Source organism: Dasypus novemcinctus, chromosome Y (genome assembly GCF_030445035.2).
Source record: "Dasypus novemcinctus isolate mDasNov1 chromosome Y, mDasNov1.1.hap2, whole genome shotgun sequence".
In the NCBI taxonomy this organism is placed as follows: domain Eukaryota; kingdom Metazoa; phylum Chordata; class Mammalia; order Cingulata; family Dasypodidae; genus Dasypus; species Dasypus novemcinctus.
In genome coordinates this window covers 10,786,372-10,799,003 of record NC_092216.1, presented here as the reverse complement: position 1 = coordinate 10,799,003, position 12,632 = coordinate 10,786,372, and the positions used below count along the sequence as shown (strand labels likewise).

The following is a 12,632-nucleotide window of genomic DNA, read 5'->3' as shown; positions in this document are numbered from 1 at the left end:
AAGTGAAATGAAAAAATATATTTCCTTTGTTTAAGGAAAACTCAGTGTGATCTTAATGAACCTGGAACACTGGTACCCTTAATATAAAGGGATTCTTTCAGTATTGCTAGCAGCAAAGTCTACCCACATCACACATCACAATTAAATAGAAATGGAACTTCATATGACTATATATAATTAAGCAAAAATAAACAGTTGATGATCACTTGTCATCAATAGTTTGGATGTGAACTTTAGAATTAAAAGGTAAAAGAGGCATTATAATGTCATGTTCATGAAGATAATTTTCTTCAGCTAATATTTTGGGGATGCAAGAGGAAACTTTGTTTTCATGTTGTTGCTACTTGAGTATACTCTATCTGCCAATTCTTGTGTCTCAATCATCAAAATATTCCACTTTGCTAAAGTCTTGCTCATGTTCATTAGATTTTCATATAAATGAGGTGTATTTCTAATTGTTTCAGGTGGGTTTCTAATATCTCAATGAAAGTTGCTGCCAACTCCAGCAAATATAGCATATATCTGTGATAAACAGCTTCAATAGGCAAATTTTCTTGGCACACGGGTTTCATTAATCTCTGCCTGAAGGACCTCTTCTCCTTTAGCACTGTTTCCAAATAATTGTTCATGCTTTGCAGGATATGACACTTCTGATCTAAAAGGACAGGATGAACATCTGCTGTATCTTTTTCTAGTTTCAGGAGTTCAAATGTCCAGTTTTTCTGGTAGATTTCAGCCTGCATGTTTGTGATCCAATGTAGTCTTACGAAGTTCACAAAGCAAGAAGCTGATTTCTTAGATACATTTAACATCTCCTGAGTGAACAGACCTGAAGCTAGGAGACAGCGCAGCAGTAGCCTGGCATCATTTGGCATGAATGCTGGGTCCCAAGGGTTCACTGTAGCCATGGCACCCAAAGCATATCCTCTTACCAACTCACTTTGAAATCTCTAAGCCATAAAAACTCATTTGTATTTACCATTTATCCCTTTTGGCCAAGTTCTTTTTCCAGATGCATTGTGAGTTGGTTTTTGGTAATAATCCCTTGGTAACAGGGAAGTTTATCCATGGAAGTCATGTCCCACTCCAGGCAGAAGATTTATAAACTGAGCTTTGTTTAAAGAGACCACATTTTGTGGGGGGAGTGGTGGGGTGGGGGCAGTGGGGTGAATGGGGACCTCATTTTTTTTAATGTAAAATTTTTTAAAAAATGAATAAATTGAGTAGAATTTGGAAAAAAAAAGAGAGAGACCACATTTGAGCAACAAGGAAGTTTCAAAAGGTAACTCTTAGGCAGAATATAATATAAGGCTAATTTTCAAATTCACAATAAAATGTTCACAAGTGCAATCACCAATATCAGGACTGTGGCATAATCATCTGTCTTCCTTCACTAGGAATTGCCCTGGAACTTAGGATTCTTGCTGTCCTACTACAGAATGTAGCAGAACTACTCAGGATGGGAATTCAATATCCTTTCAGTTATTGTGTTGATCTTCACCTACCAAGAAAATGCCCCATGAACACTTGAAAATATGCCTTAGAGGCATGCCCCAGGTGAACTCTTTCCCATGCATCTCCCCATCACTGACACCCATCCCTGGTGATCCTCCCCTGCCACTGTTGTGACCCATCTGTGATCCAAAACCTCTCCAGAAATGAAGCCAATGAAATAACCTAAGAAAATGAAATATTTTTAAAAATAACCAATAAATGCAAAATATTTTTAAAGCTTGAAATAAAATGATTTAGACATTGTATCTTTCATCACTGTAAGTTCTGTTGTCTTGTGCATACACTGACATTTTATTCTATATGTTTCCCCAGTGTCTTATATTTTTCATATTAGCTTCAAAGAAGCTTTAGATAAATAAAGGTTGCACAAAGACTATAGGGGATATTCAGAAAGATGGCGTCTGAGTGTCCCTCATAGTTTCTCCTGCAAAGAAGTGGCCAAGACAGAGTAGGCTATTATGGCGCTAGCAGGGTGAGGGATGTGGATGTCGATTTGGAGAGACAGCAACAGAAGTAGAATTCTAAAGGTCGAATTTTGGGTTGTGAATACAGAGGTAGGAAATTGTGTGGAGAAGGGACCCTTCCCCATAGGGCTGGTGGCTGTGGTGTTCCCTGAGAACTGTTGGATGTGCAGGGGCTTTCCTGAGCCCTATGATCCCCAGATGCATGGTCCCCAGGTCTGTGTCCCCAGAGCCCCCATAGCCTACGTTCCACAGACCTACATACCCTGAGTCTACAGTGTCCTGGACTGTCCTTTCCTGAGTCCAGTGCTCCTGGAGGCCCAGGATTGCCCTAGCCTTATGGTTTCAGACTGACTCTGAGTGGGAGGGACTCGGTGGGAGGTGCAGCAGAGGGGTCATGTGACTTCAGGTTGAATTTTCTGGTACTTCCCTCCTCCCCTTTATTTTGAGCTTGGAGGAGCATACTAGCTGGCTTGGGGAGAGTCTAGAGGAAAGGAATGGTGAAACTGGTGAGAGAGTCCAACTCACCTAAATACTATGGGATAGGTAGCTTGGTCTGGGTGAAGGGGAAGTCAGAAAATCAACTAGCCTCTGGTATCGCACCTAAAGGAGAGAGATTGTAGGAGGTGCTTTCCAAACTTCCAATAACATGCTCAGGGTTCTTGGTAGGTGTAAGTGCTCTCTCTCTGGAAATTAAGAGTCATTGTTTTCTGTGCGGAGCTGGTTCAACAAGGACCCACTTGAATCTCCTACTGGAACTCTCCAGCAGCTTTCCTGCTTACCTGGGAGAGAGGAAGGTGAGGAAAGGAGAAAAGGGGAACATCAGATCCCTAAGCATCTTATTTAACTGCAAAAAGGATTTCTTGCTTGAAACTTTGTCTGGTATTTTGTAGGTTTGTCTTTTGTTTTTTCCTTCCTCTTTATTTCCCAGGGTACTTTTTTTTTTCTCTTTTGTTTTTCATGCTTGCTTCCCCATTCCCTTTTTTTCTTTTCTTTCTTTCTCTTCTTTTTTATTATTTTTCATATTAGGTGCTGCAGTGAGCACTTCACATTTACTGTATTTCCTCATCCTCCTCTTCCTCTTTTCTGTGTGTACAGATTTTGGTCACCAACACTATCCCCTTTCCTCTACATTGTTCTATCCTCCATCATATATTGTCTCTCTTACTTTACACCTCTCTTTGTTTGCCACCCTATATTTTTGACTTTTTATTTCTAATACCTGTGTTCTGTTTTCTGTCTTACATTCACTCTTTATATTATTGTCCTTTCTTTTCTCTTTCCCTGTCTCCTGAACACACTGACCTTTTAATCACACTATATTCCTCCCCATATTCAGTTTACTGTCTCATTATATGTACTCCATTTTTCTTACTGTTATAACTCTAAATACATGAGTCTAATATCCATTTTCCTAGATCTCACATGGTTCCTCTGTTAATATTTACTATCAATCTACTATTATTCATTTTCTTCTCTTACTTCTTTTGCTTTCTCTGGCCCTAATATTTTCCTTCAAATGAACTTAGCCAACAACAAGGAAATAGAATAAGAAGAGCAAAGTGAAAAAAAGAAGACTTAACATGCATGCAAAAACAACAGCTAATTAAACCCCAAACTAGAAAAAGAAGCTAAACAATGGATTAAACCTATCAAGATAAAATGATGACCAGACATCAACAAAAAACTACAAACCAAACCAATAACCAGGAAATCATGCCCCAATCCAGTGAACAAACTAAAAACCAGGAAAAGCAGCAGAACATCAAACAAGAACTTAAAGCTCTCAAAACATATATTAGGGAACAGTTGGATAAAGTGAAGGAAGAGATTAAGAATATGAAGAAAACACTTGGAAAGAATACAGAAGAAATTGCAATCATATGCAAAAAGATAATGGATATGATGGTGATGAATAGTACAATTCAAGAAATAAAAAATACACCCTCAGCAAATAACAGCAGCTTTGAGGAGGCAGAGGAAAGAATTAGTGATGTGAAAGACAGTATATCTGAAATCAAACAGATAGTATAACTGATCAATAAAAAGATACTAAAAATCCACCAGGGACCTAAGGACCTGAATGACAATGCAAACATGCAAACATATGCATTATAGGCATCCCAAAAGGAGAAGAGAAGGGAAAGGGACAGAAGGGGTGTTGGAGGAAATAACAATTGAAAACTTCACAAACGTCTTGAGGGAGATGGATGCAAATGAGCAGGTAGCACAACATATCCAAAACACCACAAATCCCAACAGGCCTACCACAAGACATATACTTGGAAAATTATCCCATTCTCAAGGCAAAGAGAAAATACTAAAAGCAGCAGGAGAAAAGAGAACCATCACAGACAAAGGAGGCTCCATAAGATTAAGTGCTAATTTCTCATATAAAACCACAGAGGCAAGAAGGCAGTGGTATGACATAGTCTAGGTACTAAAAGAAGAGAATTTCCAACAAAGAATACTCTATCCATCAAAGCTAGCTTCAAAAATGATGGACAATTCAAAAATATTCAAAGATAAACAAACTAAGAGTGTATGCCAACTAAGAATCCTGCCCTTCAAGAAATACTAAAGGGAGTTCTGCAGGAAGAAAGAAAAAAAAAAACAGGAGAGGCAGAGTTGGAGGAGAGTATAAGAGCAAAAAAAAGACAAAAAAAATCAAAATATGACAAACACAAAGCCAAAGAAAATATGGCTAATATAAGTAATTCTTGAAAGTAAAAACACTGAAGGTGAATGGAATAAACTCACCTGTCAAGAGACTCAGACTGGAAGATTGGATAATAATTATGACCCATTTATAAGCTATCTACAAGAAACACATCTTAGACCCAGGAATTCAAGGAGGTTGAAAGTGAATGGCTGGAAAACAATAAATGATAAACATAACTATAAACATAAAAGGGCAGGAATAGCTATATTAATATAAGACAAAATAGACTTTAAATGCAAAACAATTGTGAGAAACAAGGATGAACACTACATATTACAATATTCTTTCAGGCAGAAAGAACAATCATGAACATTTATGCTCCTAACAAGGGTGCCTCAAAATACATGAGGCAAACACTGGAAAAATAAGTGAAGGAAGAGAGGCCTCTACAATTATAGTGGGGGAATTTAATACATCACTATCAATTTGGGACAGAACATCTCAAAAGAGAATCAATAAATAAACAAAGACTTTGAACAATATATTAGAGGAGCTGAACCTAATAGACATGTGCAGAACATTACACCCAGGATATAAATTCTCCTCAAGTGCACATGGATCATTCTCCAAGAAAGATAACATGCTAGGCCACAGAGAAAGTCTCAATGAATTCAGAAAGATCAAATTCACACAAAATAAGTTCTCTGACCACAGTGGAAAGAATCTGGAAATCTGCAATGGACAGAGACCCAGATTTGGCACCAAAATATGAAAGTTAAACAACACACACTTAGATAAACAGTGGGTGATTAAGGAAATCTCAAAAGAAATGAATAACTACCTTGAAATGAATGAAAATGATAGCACAACATTTCAAAATTTATGGGATGCAGCAAAACTGTACTGAGAGGGAAATTCATAGCCATAAATTAATACATCAAAAAAGAAGAAACACATAAAATTGAAGAACTAACTGCACACTTGAAGGAAGTAGTAAAAAAAATGACAAACTAAACCCAAAGGAAGAAGAAAGAAACAACAAAAAGCAGAGCTGAATTAAGTGAAATAGAAAATAAGAAAGCACTTGAAAAAAGAAACAAAACCAAGAGCTGGTTCTTTAAGAAAATCAATAAAATTGGCAAACCCTTAGCTAGACAAACAAAGAAAAAAGAGAAAAGATTCAAATACACAAAATAAGAAATGAGAAAGAGCTATCACCACTGACCCCACAGAAATAAAGACTATCATAAGAGGCTAATTTATAAAGCTATATTCCAACAAAAAGGACAGTTTACAGTAAATGGACAAATTCCTACAAATACATAAGCAGCCTACATTGATGAAAGAAGAAATAGATGATCTTACCAAACCCATCACAAGTAAAGGGAAAGAATCAGTCATTAAAAACCTCCCAACTAAGAAGAACCCAGGACCTGTGGCTTCACAAGTGAATTCTACCAAACATTCCAGAAAGATCTAATATCGATCTTGCTCAAACTCCTCCAAAATATCAAAACAGAAGGAACATTGCCTAACTCATTCTATGATGCCAACATTACTCTAGCAACAAACCCAAAGACACCACAAGAAAGGAAAATTACAGACCAATCTCTCCAATGAAACTAGATGCCAAAATTCTCCCCAAAATACTGTCTAAGTGTATTCAACAACATATTAAATCAATTATATATCATGACTATGTGGGATTCATTCCTGGTATGCAAGGATGGTTCAACATAAGAAAATCAATTAATATAACACACTATATAAATAGATTGAAGGGAAAAAATCACATGATCATATCTATAGATGCAGAAAAAATATTTGACAAAATACAGCGCCAATTCTTGATAAAAACACTGCAAAAGATTAGAATAGAAGGAAACTTCCTCAACATGATAAAGAGTATAGATGAAAAACCCACACCTAACATCATTTACAATGGTGAAAACTTAAAATCTTTCCTTCAAACATCAGGAACAAGACAAGGATGCCCATTATGACCCCTTTCATTTAACATAGTCTTAGAAGCACTTGCTCATGCACTGAGGTAAAAAACCAGACAAAAAAGGCATCCAAATTGGAAAGGAAGAAGTCAAAATTTCCCTATTTGTAGATGATATGATCCTGTACATAGAACACCCTAAGCAGTCTATAATAAAGCTTCTTGAACTTATAAATGAGTTCAGTAATGTCGCAGGTTACAAGATCAAGCACAAAAATCAGTAGCATTTTTGTACACCAATAATGAGGAATCTGAGGAGGAAATCGGGAATCAAATACCACTTACAATAGAAAATTAAAAAATCAAATACCTAGGAATAAATTTAACTAAAGATGTAAAACACTTCTACACAGAAAACTGTGCAACACTGTTCAAGGAAATCAAAGAAGACCTAAATAAATGAAAGAATATTCACTGTTCATGGATAGGAAGACTAAATATTACTAAGATGTCTATCCTACCAAAACTAATCTACAAATTCAATTCAATCCCAGTAAAAACACAACATTCTTTAATGAACTAGAGAAACTAACTATGAAATTTATTTGGAATTGAAAGAGGCACAGAATAGGAAAGACATATTGAAAAAGAAAAATGAAACCGGAGGTATCAAATTACATAAATTCAAAGCATACTTCAAAGCTACAGTAGTGAAAATAGAGTGTTATTGGCACAAGGACAGACACACTGGCCAATGGAACTGAATAAAGGGTTCTGATATAGATCCTCGTATATACAGTCATATGATATTTCACAAGACCACCAACCCTCTCAGCTGGCAATGAATGGCCTATTCAACAAATGGTGCCTGGAAAACTGGATATCCATAAGTAAAAGAATGAAAGAGGATTACCAGCTCACACCTTATACAAAAATCAACTTAAGATGGGTCAAAGACCTAAATATAAGAGCCAAAACCATAAAGACCTAGGAAAGCAATGTAGGGAAGCATTTACAGAAACTTGTAATAGGAAATGGTTTCATGAACTTCACATCAAAAGCTTGAGCAGTGAAAGAACACAAAGATAAACTGGACATCTTCAAAATTAAAACCTTTTGCACCTCAAAGGAGTTCATCAAGAAAGTGAAAAGAGAGCCTACACAATGGGAGACAATATTTGGTAACCACATATCTGATAGGAGCCTTATATCTTGCATATATAAAGAACTCCTATATCTTGAAAATAAAAAGACAAACAGCTCATTTTAAAAATAGGGGAAAGATTTGAACAGACACCTCTCCAAAGAAGATATGCAAATGGCTACAAAACACAAGAAAAAATGCTCAAAATCAGTAACCATTAGGGAAATGCAAATGAAAACAACTATGAGATACCATCTTACTCCCATAAGACTAGTAGCTATCAAAACATCAGAAGACTACAAGTGCTGGAGAGGTTGTCAAGGAATGGGAACACTCATCCACTGCTGGTGGGAATGGAGAAGGATCTAGGCATTCTGGAGGACAGGTCAGGAGTTTCTCAAAAAACTGGCTATAGATTTGCCATATGACCCAGCAATTCCACTGCTGGATATATACCCCGTAGAACTGAAAACAGGGACACAAGCTGATATATGAACACAAATGTTCATAGCAGCACCATTCACTATTGCCAAAATTTGGAATCAACCCAAAGGCCCATCACAGATAAATGGATAAGTAAAATGTGGTATAAACATACAATGGAATACTACATGGCTATAAGAACAAATACAGTACAAACACATATGATAACGTGAATGAATCTTGAGGATAATATGTTGAGTGAAGCAAACCAGGCATTGAAGGACAAATACTACATGACCTCTCTGATATGAAATAAGTAAACCAAGCTATGTCAAAGGGCTAGAGACTGGATGATAAGCTTAAAGGAAGTTGGGGGGTAGAGGAATGTTGCAAGCTGACACCTCCATGGGTGAAATCTATGATAAACTGGAGGTAAGTATTTGTACACGGAAGGGATAAAATGAGGGCATAGGGATATCTTTGGTGGGGCTTTGTGGGTTTGAGTGTGGCTAGGGATGGGAGGATGGGTCAGATGGCCCACAAAATTAGGGTGAGAGTGGGGAACACTTGAATAGGAGATTGTCAGGTTTGTGGTTGAAATTATAATGTAGAGAAAAATTTTTAGAAAATACAATAAGGAAGGCTACCTGTTTAAGATGCTTAAAGGGGAGGTAGTGGACACAGAGCAAGCTTCTAGGGAATATGAGTGTTCATTTTATCATAGTGGGTTATATCATCGGGTGGAGACCCATCAAATGAGAGTGAAGATATACCCACATCCTGGGGAGGACTGATGTTCTCAAGCAGAGGGAATTGCAACTCTTGAGAGAATTGATGGCTCCCAATGGGTTAGGGCAGTTGAGTATGTCAAGCCCTCAACATTGTTGTAAGTATCTCTAAATATAGTCCTTCAAGTAATGAAGATTGACTGTCATGGTGGGCCCTGAGGGGAAGGGGAAAGAGGTGTTGAATAGATGGAATCAGTATAACTGTGGGACACTGGAAATGTTCCACAAGATCATTAATGATGGATATAGGACATGCTAAATTACACCAAAAATGTATAAAAGTTTCTAGGCTATAATGTAAACCTTAAGATAACTAAAAATCTAGGAAATTGTATAGTCTAAAATATAAACCATAATGTAAACCCAAATGGATCCATGCTTGAAAGCTATTGTTTCAATATCTGTATATCAGCTGCAGCAAATATAATATGAACATGTAAAAAGATCATTCTTTGGGAACTGACAAAGGGATTGATATTGGATAAGTTGGAGTACCATATATTGTATATGTGAATTACTGTGATCTAAAACTTATGTGAATGCAAACTTAATCAGAAGAATAAAAAAGAAAAATAAAGGATGTAGACACTGAGGAAGAAATGGAAGATATTGTCTTGTCACTCTACATACAGGGCAACTCCTATAACAGTGATGAAAGGCACAATGTCAAAAACAAAGCTCTTTCATATTTTCATTTTTTGATACCCAATTTATTTTTCCTTTATTTAATTTTTCTAAATTAGTATGTATTCTATATCTAACCTTTAAACCCATCACTATATTCCATTTTACTATTAATGGAACCTGGCAATATATTAGGTTTCCTTTTTAAAGCAGTTTTGGACTACAGAGAAGTTCAACAATGGCAGGGAAGGAACACTGGTGTGGGGTGTTATTGATACAGGGCTCATGGTTGGAAGGGAGTTCTCTAGGACATATTTACAGGGTACATAAAAATGTTTGGATATTTTCATAGTGGCTTCAGTTTAAAACAACAATTGAGAGAGTGCTGAATTCCCAGCCAAGGGAGATCTATCACATTCCCCAATGGAACAGCAACAATCCCCCAAATGCAATGGAAAAGACCAATTATGATGGATGGTCCAGCAAGGAGCTCTTGATACTAATGGCTCTGATTATGAGACTGTGTTCCTGAAATATGAACTAGGCCTAGAGTTGCAGGGTGCCTAAGAATTACCTCCTGAGAGTCTCCATGTTGTTCAAATGTGGCCACTCTCTAAACCAAACTCAGCATGTAAATGCATTGCCTTCCCCCCAGCTTTGGGACATAACTCCTACAGATGAGCCTCCTTGGTGTTGAGGGATTACTACCAAGCACCAGAAGATGATGTAACTAGAAAAAAAACTTGAATTAAATGGTCAACTCAGACCAGCAGAATATCTCAGCCTACACATAATATCAGGTGTTAAGAACTGCTTTATGACCTTGGATAAAAGGGGGAAATGGGAAGGATAAGTGAGTTTATATAGCTATGAGTCTCCAAAAAATAATCAGGAGGTCATCAGAAGGTTAATGCTTATGCATGCCTCAGTAGGGTACCAGGGACAGCCAAAGTAGGTAGAAACCCAACTACTCATTCTTCTGAGGACTATGGAGACCCACAGGTGCTATGGTCTTGGCAGACGGCTCTGGAGTTCAGGGCCATGTCAGTTGGCCCTACTTTGGAATTTGTGTTCCTGAGTGTGATGGGGTTGGACTCAGATGTGACCTTTATACACATGATTCTTCTATTCTTTTACTGGACCTGTGGTTGGTGTTTGGGCTGGTGTATACTCAGGAGACCTGACTCTCTCGACTATCCATGTGACAGCCAGGCCTTGAGCCTCAGCAGACTTCCAACTCCTACCTTCTCATTTATTGGACTTACCCTGACCAGCTAACACGGAGGCAAAGAAGATCAACCACCAGGGAGCCAAGAGTACCTGCAACTGCAAGCAGGAGAATTGCACCCATCATCCATGTGGAATCTAAGCCCTTTCTTGATGTAGACGGGGACTGGACTTAACCATCCCAGGGTCCACAGATGCAGGAATAGAGTATAAATTACAGTGGACTTACTGGTGTTCTGCTGGGGAACTATTGTGATTAGTAAGGGAAGAAATTGTAGTACTGATGTGAAGAAAGTGGCCATGGTAACTGCTGAAGGTAGGGAGAGGGAAGAAGAGATATGATGTGGGCATAGTTTCAAGATTTACAGTTGCCCTGGGTGGTGCTGCAGGGACAGATGCTGGACATTGTGTGTTCTGCTATGGCCCATTGGGTGGAATGGGGGAGAGTGTAGAGTACAATGTATACCACTGTCCATGTGGTGCAACAATGCTCCAAAGTGTATTCACCAGGTGCAGTGAATGTGCCATGATGACAGAATAGGTTGTTGATGTGGGAGGAGTGGAGTAGGGGGCGTGGAGGTTACAGGCCCTTATATTTTTTAATGTAACATTTAAAAGAAAATAAAGAAGAAGGAGAAAAACCAACCAACCAACCAACAAAGGCCTTTCCAGTGTTCTCTAAATCCAACTGCTTCAGGATGATGGAGAATGTGGTAAGACCTGTGAATTCCATGAGTGTGTGCCTATTCCAACACATCATTACCTGTGAAACAGATTACTTGATCAGAAAATGCTGGATGGAAAACTGTATTATTGTCAAAAGAAAACTATTATAACTACAAACAATGATAGTGTATATTGATAAAAGTTTCAATCCAGAAAGAAAATATGATTACAAATATTATGCACTTATCAGATTCCAAAAATGTCTGAAACAAAAAGTGAAGAAATGAAATGAAGAAAGAAATGGATAGTTCTAGATAGCTGGAGATAAAATAAACCACTATCAACACGTATTAAAATCTCTAAAAATAAAATAGGTAAGAACATTAAGGAATTAAAAAACATTTTAAAGTAATAAAACCTAATGAATACATGTAGAATAAAATCTCAATAGCAGAATATTTTTTTCAAGATCAATTGGACCATATTCTAGAATAGGTCATGTGTTATGCCTAAAATAAAATCTTAATAAATTTTATATATGGTAATTATTCAAAGCATTTTTCAGACGACAAAGAACAAAACTAGAAAGCAATAAAAGAAAGCAAGTAGGAAAATTTAAAAGTATGTGGATATTAAACAACCGACACTTAAACAACCAATGGGTTAAAGAAGAAACCACAAGAAACATTAAAAAATAGAAAGGAACACAAGATACCAAAATTTATGGCATGTTTTAAAGTCAGTGGCCAGAGAAAAATTTATAGCTGCAAATGTGTATGTTAAAAAGATTACCAATATAGACCCCAACTTCACATCTAAAGGATCTAGAAAAAGAAGAGCAAACTATACTCAATGTTAACCAGAAGGAAATAAATTGTAAATATTAGAGTAGATAAAAAAGAAATTTTTAAAATAACAAAAAGTAAAGCAACAAAGTCAACAAAGTCAAGATTTGTTGTTTTAAAAGATCCAATAAAAAAACTTTTAGCCATATTTAAGGAAAAAAAAGAGAAGAGATAAATTCATAAAATTAGAAATGAAGTGAGGACATTGCTACTGACCTTATAGAAATAAAAAAAAAGTTACAAGAAGGGACTATGAGTACACATATCCAATAAATTAGGACCATGGAAGAAATAAACAGATTTCTTGAAACACACCAATTACCCAATATGAC

The 12,632-nt window shown here is 36.9% G+C and overlaps 1 pseudogene; it reads right to left on the bottom strand.

Annotated features, from left to right (window-relative positions):
• Positions 1-202: 202 nt before the first annotated feature.
• Positions 203-908, bottom strand: LOC139438320 (HAUS augmin-like complex subunit 2 pseudogene; annotated as a pseudogene).
• Between the last annotated feature and the right edge of the window lie 11,724 nt (positions 909-12,632).